General features: G+C 44.1%; 1 protein-coding gene and 1 long non-coding RNA gene across 3 annotated transcripts in view; one reads left to right on the top strand and one right to left on the bottom strand.

Moving 5' to 3' along the window:
- The window catches only part of LOC144894242 (uncharacterized), a 939,403-nt gene that overhangs the window by 81,234 nt on the left and 842,251 nt on the right, over positions 1 to 15,918 (bottom strand). The gene's annotated exons all lie outside the window — the stretch shown is intronic.
- Positions 1 to 15,918, top strand: part of LOC137436470 (kinesin light chain) — a 78,315-nt gene that overhangs the window by 2,804 nt on the left and 59,593 nt on the right. The window contains exons 1-2 of one of the 2 annotated variants that reach the window (XM_078786466.1): positions 13,946 to 13,971; positions 14,189 to 14,337. The gene's annotated coding sequence lies outside the window, so the exon portion shown is untranslated. Of the gene's footprint in view, positions 1 to 13,945; positions 13,972 to 14,188; positions 14,338 to 15,918 lie in introns of those variants that run through there. The other variant, XM_068130288.2, reaches the window with a different exon arrangement.

Genomic DNA, 15,918 nt, shown 5'->3' with positions numbered 1-15,918 from the left:
TATTTTATTTGTTTTTATGGTGTTTTATATTATTGCTTTCAAACTTTGATGGCTGGGCTGAAGTCTTTATGCTCATTATTGTAGTAATTACTTTTTAAAAACTAGGTTTTTCTTGTGTCTCCTCTCTTCTTTCATTATGACAAGGCGTATCTCCGATCGCTTAGCTGATGGGTTTAATCAAACGACAGCATGTTGCTCTTCACAAAGAAATTGCAGTCTATCTGTGTGTCATTGAGGATGTAAAATGAAGTAAAACACATGAAAAAGGATATTTTATAACACACAATTGTTGTTGTGGCTGTGTTTGTCATTTTTGTTTGCTCCTTTAGTGTACTTTTATATATATATTCTGAAGTTGATTCGAGAAATATTACTACATATAATGCTGTGTGCTCCTTCCGTGTCTTTCTAAAGGGCCATTTCTATCATAGAATAATCAATGTTACTGTTGGAACTGCTACATGATGCTCCCAGTCCCACTTCTTCTTCCTCAATCCCAGAAGAGGGGCTTTTAAAACAGGTATTCCTGTGATTAAACGGACACGAATTTTTGTTCCAAATAAATCGATTATTCACTTTCCAACCAAGTAAATCGATTTTTAACTTTCACAGTACCATTTTTATTATTTTACGACAGCACAGTACCATTTTTATTATTTTATGACAGCACAGTACCATTTTTAATATTTTACGACAGCACAGTACCATTTTTATTATTTTACGACAGCACAGTACCATTTTTATTATTTTACGACAGCACAGTACCATTTTTATTATTTTACGACAGCACAGTACCATTTTTATTATTTTACGACAGCACAGTACCATTTTTATTATTTTACGACAGCACAGTACCATTTTTATTATTTTACGACGGCACAGTACCATTTTTATTATTTTATGACAGCACAGTACCATTTTTTATATTTTACGACAGCACAGTACCATTTTTATTATTTTACGACAGCACAGTACCATTTTTATTATTTTACAACAGCACAGTACCATTTTTATTATTTTACGACAGCACAGTACCATTTTTATTATTTTACGACAGCACAGAACCATTTTTATTATTTTACGACAGCACAGTACCATTTTTATTATTTTATGACAGCAGGAACTACAACATTAAAGCTCTATGTCATGCTTCTTCTTCCTCAATCTTGCATTCCCTGTGATTAAACACACAAATTATTTTTTCTCAGAAAAATAATTATTAGCTTCTCTAGCAAGTTCTGCAAGGCAGAAACAGAAAGCACGAGTCACCTCGTATCAGGATGTAAAAAATAAAACTCATGTCAAAACAGCTGTACACACAAAGGCACAACAAAGTATGCACGAGTAATAATGTGACAACAAACTGTCGTCCTGTTGCTTCCGATGGGAAAGGTACGGTACTTGATCTCAAGCCTTGATGGCAATTTTGACTTGTCAACAATCATTATTGGCTCCCCACTCCTTCCCCGATTACACTTAGAACATGACTTATTTTTCGTTTGTGTGAGCACAAGGCTGTGGGGTAGCATTATTTGGCTGAGGCTGCGACTGTGCCGCTGATGCAATGACCTCTGCTGATGGCAGGAATTTGTAAGTTATTAATGGTGTCGGCGATACCTCGCCTAATTTTCGCAAACGACACCATGGGATCTTTAACGTCCACCATGCAATGAGTGCTGACAGAAGGGACGTCCGTTTAACATCCATCCGAGGGACGGCACCCACATTGATGAGTCATCCTGCCTGTGAAACACCAGGATGACTGTTGGTAGCTGGGTCGGGATTAAAGTTCAGGCTACACAGCTTAGATGAGAGTGTGCCTACCTCTAGGCCATCTTGTCTGCCCCACAGCATGCATTGAATATTTTTATTTATTTTTATTTGTTTTGCATACAAGATCGAGGCTCGTGTAAGAGCTAACATCAATGACAAAAGACAAACTGACACATAAAACATAAGATAAAGGGAGCGGGAGACAAGGTGGGGAGAGTACAACATTTGAAAGAAGCACACAAGTACAACATTTGAGAGCAGGGACATCGGGAGATCTGTGGGAGGGAGAGGGCTTGGGAGGAGGAGGCACGGGAAGAGGGGGGGGGGGGGCGGGGGACACAGTTGCACAGTCGATTTGCTCAAGATAATTCAAACAAACTCCAAGTTAATTCTTTCCTGCCATAGAAAAACATCCCAGCCCTCACAAACAAAAAATTTGTCTAAGGTATGAGCACGCAATTGTTCAAAGGACAGGATTCTTGAATGTACACAATCTAAACTAGAATGGCACTCGGTGTAGCACATACCTCTGCCAGGTTGAACAGTTTCCGTTTTATATCCCACTAATAGGCCAGATCTGCGTTGTACCTGAACCAAAATCTAATTACTTCGTTAATCTTGTCAATACCCAACCTGTCTACCAAGTTGCATTCAAATCCGTCCATAACCTTTTGAGATATCTTGGTCACAGACAAATGGGTGAACACATATCTTCCATCCACCTTTTTTTTTTTCTTTTTTTTTTTTTTCTTTTTTGTATACTGAATCGAGGCTCGTGAAAGAGCTAACATTTACTTCACAAACAAATCAACCAGACAAACAAAACACACAAAAAGAGGGAGCGGAAAACAAGATGGGGAGAGAAGGGGAAGCACACAAACACAACATTTGAGAGCAGGGAGATGTGTGGAAGGGAGAGGGCTTGGGGGGAGGAGGCGTGGGAAGGGGGGGGGGGGTGGAGGGAGAAGTATAAAACACAAGGACACCAAGGACTTCCAGGACAGAAGTTGGTATTTCAAAAAAGTGGAATTGGGGTGAAATTAGCAGGGGTAGAAAAGATCAAGGTTTTGGATGGGGGAAGATAAGAGATGGTGGTGAACAGCAGTTTTAAAGACCTGGAGGGTGGAGTGGGATTGAAGAGAGTGAGGGAGTTTGTTCCAGAGGTGGGAGAAGAGAGGAATGAAGGAGTGAAGGTGAGCAGAGAGTCTTGATTTTGGCAGTTTGACCATAAGAGGGTTGCAGGCAGATCTTGTGCGACCTGTAGGAATATTTGCGGGACAGAGCCCAGAGAGAGCTGGGGGGGCAAGGCCAGAGTGGAGTCTGTAGAAGATGGAAAGACCACCAACCTGCCTGCGGTGAGTGAGTGAGAGGCCCTTGGAGTTAGCTTCATCGCGGGAGATTCCAATGATACTGAATGCTTTGGTTTCAACAGCGTGAAGACGAGCTAGGTGTGAGGCAGGAGCACCAGCCCAGAGGGGAGAGCAGTATTCCATTGAGCTGCGGATGAAAGCCTTGTATGTGGTGAGGAGCTCAGGTGTGCCAAGGAAGGACTTTGCACGACGGAGGATGCCCAGTCGGCGACTGGCTTTGGAGGCCAGATTTGAAATGTGGTTTTCCCAGGAAAGATCATGGCAGATAGTGAGACCCAAAAGCTTGAGTGACAGAACTTCTTGGAGAGGATTATTCAGAAAGTGGATGGGAGGGTTGTCCAGTCGGTCTTTTCGGAGAGACATCGTAAGAGTGTGAGATTTGTCAGGATTGAAAGACATGTTCCACTTGTTTGCCCAGTCTGATTTTGTCCAGGTCTGCAGAGAGTGAGGAGGCAGCAGACTGCCGATCTGAGGGATGAAGAATGGAGCGACAGAGTAGAGTCATCAGCAAAGAGATACAGAGGATTTTCAAGAGAGTCAGAGAGATCATTGATGAAGACCAGAAAAAGCACAGGGCCCAGAACACTGCCTTGTGGAACTCCAGCCTGAACAGGAAGAGGAGATGAGAGAAACCCATTCAGGGCCACACGTTGACTACGACTAGAGAGGAAGTCCGCCAGCCATGCATGGAGATTTCCATTGATACCAAAAGAGGAGAGTTTGGTGAGCAGAGCGGGGTGCCAGACCGTATCGAAGGCATGTGATATGTCAAGGGAGACTGCTCTAATTTCCTGTTTGGCATTGAGGACCTCCATCCATTGTTGAGAAAGCAGAAGCAGCATGTCCAGAGTAGAGTGTCCAGGTCTGAAACCAAATTGATGATCAGAGATCAAGCCATTGGAGAAGAGGAAAGATTTCATATCTGAAGCAATGATGGATTCCATGACTTTGCTGATAATTGGGAGAAGGCCTTTTGGGAGATTGTAATTGGGAGAAGGTAACACCTTTGGTGTTACAGTTAATGTAGATGGGACAGCCAAATTTACAACCTAGTCCAAGCTTGGCAAAAGTGTATAGCTGACATAAACACCCCCGCTAAGACAGATCTGGTGGCATCAGCTGCTGGTCCCACAGGTTCTGCTCTTTCTATGCTCCTGCCCCCGAAGGTGGCCGGAGACATTACGTTTTCGGGTTGTCCGTCCGTACGGGCTAAACCTCGTTTTCTCAAAAACCACATCTCAAATTAAGACGAAACATTCAGGGTAGGAGTGACACCCATGCAGAATGTTTTTATAATAATTGTGACATCATAGGTCACATGATGTGGCAGCCATCTTGGATTAAACACAAATAATTAAAAATATTATTTCTCGGAAACCGCTGAATGGAAAAATTTGAAACTTGGCACATTGTCGAGTACTCCCAATGGGGAACAAAAGCACGATAATGATGTCATCATAGGTGAAGTGGTATACCAGCCAAAAATGTTTTAATCAAATTCCTTATCCTAAAAATCTGAAATTTCATGAACATGATCTATGGTCACATTGTTTGGCAGCCATATTGGATTTAGCCTAAAATGTTAAACAACATCTCCCAAACCACCAAATTGATTGAATCGAAATTGTACGTGTGTCATTGACTAGGCATGGCGATTAAAAGATGATCAGGAAAACATCATTGGTCACATGGTGTGGCAGCCATATTGGATTGAAGGAAAATATTAAATAATGATATCTCTGAAACCGCTTACCCTATTGATGCGAAATTTTACAAATATCATCTAACACCACTGTTGCATATAGTTTGAAAATGATGATGTCGTCGGTCACGTGGTTTGGCAGCCATCTTGTGTAGAAAAACAAACCTTTTCCGATCAACACAAAACTTCACAAACGTGATCCCTTACCCATACATGTGCAGAGTGTACATTTTTTAAAGGTCATATGTCATGTGGTATGACAGCCATATTAGTTGAAAGCCGAAATTAAAAAAAAATCCCTTCTCTAAAACAACTTCACCAAACGATGTGAAACCTGTCATGGCTGGTGAAAATGTGATACTTGAAAAACGCTGAAGGGATTTAAATCAAAATTGTTTCAAACTTAAGACAGTGAACGATGGCATATACCCGTTGTGTGACTATGCAGAGGCATATTGGCGACACAGTCACATTGCTCTTGTTTATTTGTTCTTTTCATCAGTTGCCGTTTTGTAGATCCCAACCACCTATAAGGTGGCAAATATTCCCTACTCCATAAGGAGTACAATATGTTTGATCCACTGAGGTAGGCTGATCTGTTTGCCCAATGTGCAGTTGACGTCAAATCCTTCCTTTTCTTCAATGGCCTGACCTCAGACCATCAGTTTTGATTCAAACTCAGTCATGCTACCTTGGGCATGTTGTTTCTGCTCTCCCACCAATGTATGGAAGCCCTCATTTGTAGACATGAAATCAGGGCTTTTTTTCCAGACATATCTCGAGCATTTCATGCAATGTGGCACCCCACCAAGATCTCCAAACACTTTGCCCATGGCTTGCAAGGCCACCTCCTCTCATGGCTTACCAACTTCCTCCACTCAACCAATGTGTGGCTCTCAACTAACCCTAACCCTGTTAAAGCTGGACTGTCCCAAGGTCGTGTCTTGGGCCTAAACATGATCCAAATCTTAATCAATTAATTGTCTGATTTTTTTTTCATTTTTTGGAAATTCCTCTATATTCTTCTGGTGAAATTCCCAAAATCCAGACTTGCTGCTCACTCTTTTTTTTCCGGCTATGGTATCATAACTTCATTCTTCAATCTCATTCTTCTCTCCAGGGCTTAAAATTAAAGCTGTTCACTACTACCCCAGGTCACAACCCCTCCCCATCGATACTCAAGATATTTTCTACCCTTATCAACCCTCTCCAAGCCTACCTTTTTCCTGCTTTCTAGCTTATCGGGTTTCCCTCGGTTATGTATGTATACAAACCCTCATCTTCTTTTTTCCTTTTTTTTTTCTTTTTTTTTTTTGCTTCTTTTCTGCTTTTCCCCCCGTTTTCCTTTCCAGTTTTGTGACTGAGATTTTGAGTTTGTATCCAGCTTGTGTCCTCCTCCCCTTTATCTCATTCTTCCCCATGTCCTTGATTCCTCGACGGTGCCTTCAGAAAGTATTCACACCCCTTGACTTTTTTCACATTTTGTTGTGTTAAGCCTGAATTTGAAATGGATTAAATTGAGATTTTGTGTCGCTGATCTACACGTAATACACCATAATGTCAAAGTGGAATTTTATTTTTAGATTTTTTTTTTTACAAATCAATTTAAAAGAAAAGGTTGAAATGTCTCGAGTCAATAAGGACTGTCTGCCAAAATCAAGACTCTCGGCTCACCTTCACTCTTTCATTCCTCTTTTCTCCCGCCTCTGGAACAATCTCCCACACTCTTCAATCCCACTCCTCCTTCCAGGTCTTCAAAACAGCTTATGTTTTATGGGTTCGTGCATGTTTTCGTGTGTAATGTGTGAGCTCTTGCACGAGCCTCGACTCTGTATACAAAAAAAAAAAGAAAAGAAAAAAAGTATTCCACCCCCTTGCTATGACACTCCAAATTGAGCTCATGTACATCCAATTTCCATTGATCATCTCTGAGACGTCTCTACAACTTTAATAGCATCCACCTGTGGCCAATGCAATTGATTGGAGCATGATTTAGAAAGAAACACCTTTCTGTATAAGGTCCCACAACTGACAGTGCATGTCAGAGCAGAAACTCTACCATGAAGTCCAAGGAACTGTCGGTATGACTGAGATATAATTGTGAGGAGACATAGAGCTCCATCATTAGGAAATGGAAAGATTATGGAACTACCCGGACTCTTCCTGGAGCTGGCCGGCTGACCAAACTGAGCAACTGGGCAAAAAGGACTTTGGTCTGGGCGGTAACCAAGCACCCAATGACCACTCTGACAGAACTACAGAGTTCCTTGGCTGAGATGGGAGAACCTGTCAGGACAACAGTCGGTGCAGCCCTTCACAAATGTAGGCTTTATGGGAGAGTAGCCTGATGGAGCCACTCCTGAGCAAAAGGCACATGACTGCATGCTTGGAGTTTGTAAAGAGGCACGTGAAAGACTGAGTACATGAGGCAAAATATTCTGTTGTCGTATGAGACAAAAATCGAACTTTTTGGCATGAATGCGAAGCGCTAGGTTTGGCAGAAACCGAGCACAGCTCATCACGCATCTAACACCATCCCTACCATGAAGCATTTTTGTGGCAGCATCATGCTATGGGGATGCTTTTCAGTGACAGTAACAGGCAGACTTGTAAGGATAGAGGAACAATGAAGAACCACCTTTAGAGGCCATTTCCCCCCGCAGAGCAGGGGTTGGCCTTTTTTCGGGCACCCTGGTCCCCTTTTTGAAGCAATGTTTTATGGCCGGATGCCCTTCCTGCCGCCAACCCTGTTGGTCGCCTCTTGCGACACACAGGGAATTACCAGTGAACTGGTACTCAATTTGCCGACCTCGGAAGAATGACAGGGTGAGTCAACCCCCCTGGCATTAATTCGGTGATCGACCGGGATTCGAACCCAGGGTCCTAGGATCCCAAGCCGGTACCCTAACCGCTAAGCCAACACCAGGCTTGATAGAGGAACAATGAATGGAGCCAAATACAAATCCTTGAGGAGAACCTGCTTCAGAGTGAAAAAGACCTTTGACTGCAGTGAAGATTTACATTCTAGCAGGACAATGACCCCAAACATACAGCCAAAGCAACAATGGAATGCCTCAGAAGAACGTGAAAGTCCTTGAGTGGCCCAGCCAAAGCCCAGACTTGAATTCCATTGAGAATCTGTGGAGAGACTTGAGGATTTCTGTTCACCGACGTCCCTCATCCAACTTGACAGCGCTTGAGCAAATCTGCAGGGAATAATGGGAGAAACTCCCCAAATCCAGATGTACAAAGCTGATACAGACATACCGAAAGAAGACTGGAAGCTGTAATCACTGCCAAAGGTGCTTCTACGAAGTATTGACTCAGTGGGTTGAATACTTGTATAAATTAGATACTTCTGTATTTCTTTTTTTTTAATTTATTTTATTTTATTTATTTATAATATAATAAAAAATTCCACTTTGACATTACAGGATATTACAGGGTGACATCTGGAATTATGTGTAGATCTGTGACAAAAAAGTCTCAAATTACCCCATTTTAAATTCAGGCTGTAACAACAAAATGTGAAAAAACTCAAGGGGTGTGAATACTTTCTGAAGGCACTGCAAGTTTCCCTCCGTTTCGCCCCCCCCCCCCCCCATTTTCACTGTTTTTTTTTCGTTCTCTTTTGTCCTGCTCCGTTCTGTGTTCCAGCTCCTCCACAAGCCTCGACTGCATATAAAAAGGTTGTCACTGATTGTGAGGCCCTTTTGGACTCGATCAGAGACTTTCTTTCCCAGAGGCTGACCACCTGAATAAATGGCTGGATTTACCAGCCAGTCCTTGGGGAGGGGAGAGGCTTTGAGATTGTGAATCCGTTGATGGACCTCTGGTAGCTTGTACCTTTTTCTGTTTGAGCCTGGGGAGTAACTGCTGAAATCCATCGATCCGGAGTCTTCCCAACATCTTTGTTCGTTGTTTCTTTCTACTTTTTCACATTTCTCTTTATTCATTCTAATTCTTGCTTTTTCTTTTCTTTTATCTCTTTTCCTAGTTATTCGTCTTTCTTTATCTCCGTCTCAGAGAAGTGAATTCTCCCAGAATTTTTTTTTTTCTGGAAGGTTCACTTGTCTGCACCTGGATTGGTTTGAGCGTTGTGGAGTAGCGCCTGAAACCGGAATCTCATCCAGGTTTCTCCTGATGACTCGTTCTTTGCTCTTTATTATTCGGGTTCCTTTTGATGACTCCAATGCAGTGTTTGATCTTCCCTTTGATTTTCCTCATAAAATGGCATGCTCCAGATAGTTGATCAGTTGCTTAACATCTCAATCGGTAATGAGGGATACTGCTGCCTTGTAGAGGGAAGAGGAGTGCTGTCCTGCATGGAGTGGAATTGTCTGCAAAATGATATAATCTATCTATAATTCCAGTAATCTCTGTGTGTATGTATGTATGTATGTATGTATGTATGTATGTATGTATGTATGTATGTATGTCTGTGACCGCTGTTTCTCGACAACCACGGGTCCGATATACTTTAAACTTGCCAGGTATATTGCTGGGGACCCGAGGATGTGCCTTTTCAAGGTTTGAAATTAATCGGACAAGTAGTTACCGAGCTATGTCCAAAAAACGATTCAACCAATCAGAGAGCAGCGAGCTATCACGTGTGCCGAACGTGGCGAACAGACTCTGCCTCGGACGGCACATTTGAGAGCGTATTCATTTATTTCACGTTGGCAAACTATGTTGGCGTTAAACTATGTTTTAAAACTAATTAAAACTAATTTGCGATTCATCATAACTGCGATTTGCGACCTTCCGGACAGTGAAGACTTCACTTCCGGCAGCCAATCACAGAACGAGCCGAGCCGAGCGCGTGCGCCATTACGGTTCGTAATTCGATTTCTTCCGGAGAAAATAATAATTTCTCGATTTCTTATGCGCATTATTTCTCCCAATTCAGTCAGAGCGAAGGGCGGAAGCGAAGAGCGTTGTTTTTTTTGTTTACGGGCGTACGGGCGTACGGGCGGGGTAGAGCGTACGGGTAGCGTTTTTTTTTTTTTTTGGCAAGGAACGGGCACCCACGTACGGGCATGCCCTAGTAGTAGTAATGCATTGACATCCAGCTACCAGGAAGGAGGGTTGGGGGGCTGTCAAAGAGAATCTCGCCTGCTCTACTTTGATGGATGCTGATCTCAAGAGGTAAGCAATCTGCTGCTTCTGCAGGAAGTCTTGTCGGAACCACTTTAGGAACAGATGCTGGGTCACATTAGCTTGCAGTTTGGAATGCAGAGTGGGCTGTTGGCATGAAACAAGGTGTTCCCTAATCTTGTAGAATGTAGAGTGATGGTAAATATCGATTGGGTTGTAGAACACGATTTGCGATTAAAAACAAAGGTACAAAAACAGGTCGTACAAAATTTTTCTTTCGTTTCTATCATTAAAAACGGATCGGTTTGACATTTGGCAGGACCGTGGGTGGCCTAGTTAATCACCAGGAGATGGAATACGTTACGTCGAAGGAAACAAGACAGGATGACAGGAGGAAGCTATTTCGCCTTTTGTGTCTGTCCGTTGCACCCCCATTATTACTTTCAGCCATCTATCAACTTACACTCAAGGAAATCAGGTGGAGACCATTCGGCCTAGACCAGACCAATTTATACAAAAAAAAGAAAAATATAAATACCTGTATGTTTTTTCGAGTTTTTTTTTGTATTTTTTCCCCAAGGAGGGGTGAAGGAGCCTCTTGGGTGAGAAACACAACATCAACCACACACCACCCCTTAACAAGAACTCACAGCCAGCACTGTACAGATGCACAAAATTACCCATCCATCCTCGAGCTCCCTAAAAGTCCTGCCAATACCCCCTTACCCCCTCTATCTCTAATGTTTCCAGCTTCCTATCTAATTCGAATTTAAACTTATTAACTGTTTCTTCTGCCACTTCCTTTCCAGGGAGACCATTCCATACATTAACTACTCTGAGTGAAAGACCCCTGACTTACGCTCCTCTTCTTTATACTCTCAGGCTTTGGCTCCTGGTCCTATGTTACTGAATGTCTTCTGTTCTGAATAATTCTTCTCCACTATTTTGTCTATACCCTTCATTATCGTTACCATCTCTCTCATATCCCCTCGCAACCACCAACTTTCTAATGTATACAGTCTTGTCTCCTTCAGCTGCTTCTCATAGCTGAGTCTAACTCGGCCTGGAATCGATCTAGTAGTAGTTGTAGCCTTGTGCTGAACCCTCTCCATGGCACTTTTGTCCTTCTTGAGTTGTGGTGACCAAAACTGCACACAATAGTCGAGATGGACCCTCACTAAATTGTTATATAATATTAAAACCACCTCCTCTGATTTATAATTTATCCCCCTGCGAATACAACCAAAACCCCTGTTGGCTTTACCTGTAGCTACCTGACATTGTCCTGTCTGCTTACCTCCCGTAACTATGACCACCCTGGCGTCTACTTTCCACCTAACCCTATTAACATGACGTCCCTGCACATCCCTTTCATTCTCCAGGAAGGAAATAATCAGACTTCCAGCACATAACGCCATATTACTCTTTTCAATATATACACAAAGAATTAAGTTAAGCACCCCTACACAACGAATTAAGGTAAGCACCCCCTAATATATATTCTTTGTGTATATGTATACATTGGCATATATTCTAAGGTATGTGAGATCAAATAATGATTGGTATGACATTAGCAATTATCCATTGATGAAATGCAGATGAGTGCACTCATCTGTGACGCCCATCGCTCGTGCAGCACGATCACGTGGGTCCTACACACGTTATTGACGCAAAGATCGCTAGAGGTCTTCTCAGAACAATGACTGTACGTTAGAAAACATAAACGTCATCCACACTGTCCGTGATGGACCTATAGCTCCATACTTAAATTGAGGTGAAAATATGCCTAAAATTCCCAAAAATTTTCACCTTAAATTATTCAGAATAAAATATTGAAAACGGCATGATTGTTATGTTTTTATGTGACCATAATATCACTTCTCCAGAAAATATAGCAATATCATGGGTATATTACACTGTTTTGACGACAACAAACTTGTAATGTGCGAGGTTGTAAAAAAACGGGGGGGGGGTGCTTAACTTAATTCTTTGTGTATATATATATTGTTGCGGTTTTGAGATTGTAAATATGACATCATTAAAGGTTAAAGGTTTGCCCCCCACAGTTAGTCCACAAGCAACACGTAGGCCCACTTAGAGTATTAGTTATGTCATAGTATGTGTAAGAGTAGGCCATTTCCCTCGTAGTGTCTGCGTTGTGTAAAGAAATGAGCTTAGGTCCCTTTCATTTTGCGGCCACCCTCCAATTATATCATGGGCATAATCGATCCCGCGCCCCATTTGGCATCCCTCAAGTTTGTTACGCTTTGGCTGCCAGCAGTGTTCGCTGCCTTTGGTTTGCTCGAAACTAGTCGGGTAACACGAGGTAGGCCTAAGAAGAGGGAGGAGCACGAGGGTCGAGGAGGGGTGGCGACAAGGAGCACGTCAGAAGGCGATGACGGTAATGGCTCCCAGCCAACCAGGGCTCAGAGGGCATGGCGTAATAGGGCGTGGCAAGATGCGTCTAGTGAGTTCCAGAGGGTTCCAAGGGCGTGGCAATAAAACCCTTTGCATGAGGCCCCCACCTCAGTTATGAGAGGGAGAGGACTCGCATGCATACGAAGAGATGAGAAGGGATGCGCGGTGTTGAATTCGGTTGAGAAGGGAGAGGCGCTTGTGAGAACTTGTGCAAGAGAACTGTATTGAGAGGACTGAAGCCAAGCACTGGTTGGAGGACTCAGAGGGCCGGCGTGCACACGACAGTTTCGGGGAATTGAAGAGCGCATTGAATGAATGAATGATCGTTTTAAGGCCATTTTCCCCGCTATGGCGGGGGTTAGCCTTGCGGGCCCCATGACAACCGCATTGTGAGCGCATATTGAACTATTCGCTTATTACATACGCGGCTGCAGCCGCAAGGGTAACCGCCAAAGCCCAGCCCTACCGTTCGCCCCGTAATAATCCCATGCGCGCCAATGACACGCGGAGAGCTCCTGGCCGCTGCATTCATCTTCTTCGCGGTGCGAGTTGGGGGCCGGAGAGCGAGCTGCCTGGACGCCATCCCTGGACGTGCTGACCTGGTCAACTGCAAACCCCGTGTGAGTGTCTCTGAGTGTGAACGGGCCCGTTTGTCCAGGGGATAAGTATAAGACTGTTTAAGGCTGCACTGTGTTTTCTTCTGATTATTGTACAAAGTGTAAATAAATCTTGTTCTTCCTTTCTTCCAAATTCGACCGTTTCTGTGATTTCCTCCATTGGGTAAGCGTGGCACGATTAAGAACCGCTTGGATCGGGTTTAGTCATTGCTAACGGCTCGGGTCATGGGTTCGCTACCGCTCGGCGTATCCACCAGCACCCGTTATTCGGGCGAGGCTTGTCTCCGCGTTTCAGTGTAGCGTTAGTACTTAGGTAATAGCGAATCTGGTCCTACAACCCTATTTAACGCTGCCCGGAAAGGACGTCATAGGCCTCGGGTCCCGTCGGTCAGTCAAAGACAAGGGGACTAATCCCCCCTTGGTAAGGGGAAAAGGCCGGCGCTGAGATCTGCAACAATATACATATATTTATACACACACACACACACACACACACACACACACACACACACACACACACACACACACACACACACACACACACACACACACACACACACACACGGTCTTTAACATGCACAGCACAGACCGCCATTGACAGGACTGCGTGATCCGAGATGCAGCGCCCTGTGCAGACAATGAAACAGATCGACAGTTCGAGTGTCTGTTTCGACTTCACAGAGGAACAAAGTACTGAAGAGCTCGGATGCTACAACTGAGATGTGTTGGCAACAAGGACCATGGAGGTCTCGGCCTATTGAGCTCGACCGTGATGGAAGTTGAAACTTCAGTTCTGTGCCGGATCGAACGAATCACAGGGAACCCGGCGGGGGCACCATTTCCCGTTACACCGAAGTGTTCCTGCATAAGGACGATGATGACACCCGAGGAAGGTCCGACGGCCCTCGTGAGACCGCGGCTGTCCGGCGCTCGACTTAGTAACCGTCGCGATGGCAACTGCCGCTCTTGCTGATGAGGGCGTGGTGCATTTTGGGTATTGCCGCCATGTCGGGCTTCAGGCAGCGTCAAGCGAGTTAACTCGGCGTCGCCTTCGCGTTCCTTTCATTCTTGTTTGAATAAATAAGTCTTTCCTTTTCGACGTTTTGAAAATCCTTTCGTGGGTTTCTTCAAACAAAATATTTCCCCTTCCCTGTCGACGTCTATTTTCTAATCGTCCGACTTTGTTTTGTTGGTTTTCCCTTCGTTTTCAGGGAATCTGGTTTTATTTGCGCGTCCACGTCTTGTGCGAATCGACATGTTTTAGCTGAGTCTTCGTTCCGTGTGCTGCGTCGATCGACATCCGCGGTGCTGAGGAACGACGAGTCGAGTACGTGGAGCTCGGTGCACCTTTTGATTCATGGTGAGTTGTTTATAACCCTTTTATTCATGTTAGCATGGTTGGGGTTCGTTATCACCTCGTGCAAGGCTGTGCGACGTGTGCGCGCCCTGAGGTTTGCTCCGGGGTCCAACGCAGGGAATAACGGGCCCGCTTTGTAACGCCGGTTCCGCATTACCCTTCAATGCGGTGGAGTAGAGGACGCCAAACCAACGGCTGTGACTGCTGTGAGCGGGTTCTTGCTCACACATGGATGTGGATACCGGGATAACTAACACATGACTGTGCTGTGGATACCAGGATAACTAACACATGACTGTGCTGTGGATACTAGGATAACTAACACATGACTGCTGTGCTCTCGCATAGCTGTGGATACCAGGATAACTAACACATGACTCTGGCTGTGCTCTCACATGGCTGTGGATACCAGGATAACTAACACATGACTGTGCTGTGCTCGCATAGCTGTGGATACCAGGATAACTAACACATGACTCTGGCTGTGCTCTCATATGGCTGTGGATACCAGGATAACTAACACATGACTGTGCTGTGCTCTCACATAGCTGTGGATACCAGGATAACTAACACATGGCTCTGGCTGTGCTCTCACATAGCTGTGGATACCAGGATAACTAACACATGGCTCTGGCTGTGCTCTCACATAGCTGTGGATACCAGGATAACTAACACATGGCTCTGTCTGTGCTCTTACGTAGTTGTGGATACCAGGATAACCAACACATGACTGTGCTGTGGATACCAGGATAACTAACACATGACTGTGCTGTGGATACAAGGATAACTAACACATGACTGTGCTGTCGATACCAGGATAACTAACACATGACTGTGCTGTCGATACCAGGATAACTAACACATGACTGTGCTGTGCTCTCGCGTAGCTGTGCATACCAGGATAACTAACACATGACTGCTGTGCTCTCACATAGCTGTGGATACCAGGATAACTAACACATGACTCTGGCTGTGCTCTTACATAGTTGTGGATACCAGGATAACTAACACATGACTGTGCTGTGGATACCAGGATAACTAACACATGACTGTGCTGTGCTCTCACATAGCTGTGGATACCAGGATAACTAACACATGACTGGCTGTTCTCTTACATAGTTGTGGATACCAGGATAACTAACGCATGACTGGCTGTTCTCTTACATAGTTGTGGATACCAGGATAACTAACGCATGACTGGCTGTGCTCTCACATAGTTGTGGATACCAGGATAACTAACACATGACTGGCTGTTCTCTTACATAGTTGTGGATACCAGGATAACTAACACATGACTGGCTGTTCTCTTACATAGTTGTGGATACCAGGATAACTAACACATGACTGGCTGTGCTCTCACATAGCTGTGGATACCAGGATAACTAACACATGACTGGCTGTTCTCTTACATCGTTGTGGATACCAGGATAACTAACACATGACTGGCTGTTCTCTTACATAGTTGTGGATACCAGGATAACTAACACATGACTGGCTGTGCTGTCACATAGTTGTGGATACCAGGATAACTAACACATGACTGGCTGTTCTCTTACATAGTTGTGGATACCAGGATAACTAACA

Source organism: Myxine glutinosa, chromosome 11 (assembly GCF_964187855.1).
Source record: "Myxine glutinosa chromosome 11, kmMyxGlut1.1, whole genome shotgun sequence".
In the NCBI taxonomy this organism is placed as follows: Eukaryota; Metazoa; Chordata; class Myxini; order Myxiniformes; family Myxinidae; genus Myxine; species Myxine glutinosa.
This window is presented reverse-complemented; position numbering and strand designations above follow the sequence as displayed.